Below are 2722 nucleotides of genomic sequence, written 5' to 3' on the forward strand. Positions count from 1 at the left end.
TCTTTCTATTGTGTTTCGAGTAATAACTCTCATTCTTGCTTCATCCGCATCGTTTGGAACATTTCTTACCGGTTCTTTTAAAACACTCCCAACACCAACATCGGGTATCCAGCCTGAAACTGAATCGAAGTCTTAGGATATAAAACAGGATATTCAACATTGTATCAAATTCCCCAGGATGTTTAATGGTTTCTATAGGATTTGAACCAGCTTCCAAAACCATCTCGCAAAATAAAGATGGAAAGAAATTGTTTTCTAACGTTGTATTAGTTTGTGGTGCCGATTTTCATTGAGAGTTCCATCTTTGATTTTGAAATCACATCTGACATAAGCATAGGAAAGAAGTAACCAATTTGGTAAAGAATTTATTTCGTAGGTAATTCTACCACCATCATTCAACTGGGATTTAGAACCAACAGTAATTATAATATAATCCTCTTTATTCTTGTTAAATGAATAACGAATCGGATCGTGTAATTTAAAGATTGGATCTAGTATGTAATTTTTATTTGCAATTTTTAAGGTTTAGAATTTGAATAGGAATTATGGTCTCAATATTATCAGGTTGCTTTATGGTGAATTTTGTAGCAATTGCGATCTTTGTTTAACATGATGAAAATCCTACAAAAGAAATAAAAAGATATGATATGATGGAGTGGGGTCACGGGAGCAGATCTATTTTTCAATGCAGAGATATATACCATTAGATATCTCGCTGGTTTGACGGTGTAGGTGATTGGCCACGTGGTGCTACGTACCGTGTTACGAAGGAGAAAGGCAATTTCGATGTTTTTTGTTAAAGAGTTGAATATTCTCGTTTTCACTTCTATGGAAGGAGTGATTACCGGTATGTAAAGTTGGATATTCGTTAGGTTGAAGGAAGGCAAAGTTCTAAATACATAAGTTAGCCATAATAAAACCTACATAAACTTATGTAGGTTTAGGTTAGGTTTAGGTCATGCAACAGTTCTAAATATATGTTTTTATTATGGCTATTGTTAGGTTTCGGAGAAGGAAGGGTTTGATTCTCCCAAATGTACAGGCCTAGGGTGGAGCAGACACTTTATTTAGAAATTAGGATTAAGGGTCTTGATATTGGGTTTTCTTCTGTTCTTATTCTGATCTGAAATTAGAAAAAAAAAACTCGCGAGAAGTATAGTATCTGTTATGTACTGATTGTTTTTAGTTTACTATGAACAATATTATCATTTAAGTTCTTATTTTTTGAATATGCAACTATCATTTTCTGCTTATAGACATGGGGGAATTTCTCTTGAAGGCTCTTATAGTGGGCATGAACTATCTTGCTTGCTCGATTGCTGGTTGTATTAAACGGGACAACAAAGGGTGCTATGCCTACATTATGATGAATATTTAGTCCTATAGGTCTCGCTGTATTCAATGTCTCAATCCAATGGGCCTCCCTAGATTGACGGAATTTGGTAGTTTCATCTTCGGGCAAGTCAATTTATACGCTCAATTGGGATTAGGGTGAAATCGTCTATTGAATGGTCGTCGAGGTTGAAATGATTAGAAACAGGCTTGTATTTCTTTAATTTGATGTCTGACCTATGAGCATTAAAGCGCGTTCGTAAATTATTCTTAGTTTCTCCTACATATTGTTTGGGGCATTTCTTGCATGAAATTAAATATATTACATTCGAATGTTCACATGTTAGATGTTCCTGGATCGGGTACCTTTTATTCGTAGAGTTGCTTACAAAATAATGAGTTTCTGATATAAAGGGACATGTTTTGCATCTACTAGACAAACATGGAGCACTTCTTAAACCTGGTGGTACTTCGGCATAAAGTTTTAAGCTGCTATCTGTGCTAAGGTGGAATTTTTTATGTTTCGTAAAAATCGTTTAGAGTACCCACGCTCTTTCAGTTTTGAGAAAACAATCGTACAGGCTTGGTTGAAATCAGAAGATCTTGTACAAATTCGATGAAATCGTAAAACTTGTGACTTAATTATACCAGAAAAGGTATGTTTTGGGTGAAAGGAGCTCTTGTGCAAGAGTTGATGAGTATCAGTTTCTTTGAAATACACTTTAATATCCAGTTTATTTGTTTCTGCTATGGAATCTCCCTTAAAGACTGTGGTATCGAGAAAGTCTATGCTTTTGTCACTCACGTTTGCGGTTAGTTTGATAGAAGGATGGTCGTTGTTGAGAATTTCAAAGAATTCCCAAAACTGTTCGATAGAATAAGTCCAAACCATAAAAATGTCATCCAAAAAGCGTCTATAAAAAAGTGGGTCAAATGGACAGAGGGGCAACACCTCACGTTCCCACTCTGCCATGAAAAGGTTTGCGTAGGAAGGGGCGAATCGTTTGCCCATTGCTGTCCCTGAAGTTTGTAAATATGTTTTACCATTAAATGTGAAATCGTTTCGACTAAGACAAATCTCTAAAAGCTGTAGAATTGCATCGTCGGGTCTGTTTGGATACGGTTTTCTATTAAAAGCTTTACGAACTGCCGTTAAACCAGTAGTGTTATCGATATTGGTATACATAGAAGAAACGTCGATAGAAATTAAAATAGCATTAGAGGGAACTCGATTTTTTTTTTTATTTTATTGACAAAATCGGTTGTGTCTTTAAGGTAGGCGCGATGTTGGCATGCTAGAGGTAGTAAGAAATGATCAATGTATTCTGACACTGCATATGACTCACTACCACAGTCAGATATAATCGGGCGGACTTTAGGGATTTTATTC

The sequence above is a fragment of the Lottia gigantea genome, assembly GCF_000327385.1.
Source record: "Lottia gigantea unplaced genomic scaffold LOTGIsca_41, whole genome shotgun sequence".
NCBI classification, from domain to species: Eukaryota; Metazoa; Mollusca; class Gastropoda; family Lottiidae; genus Lottia; species Lottia gigantea.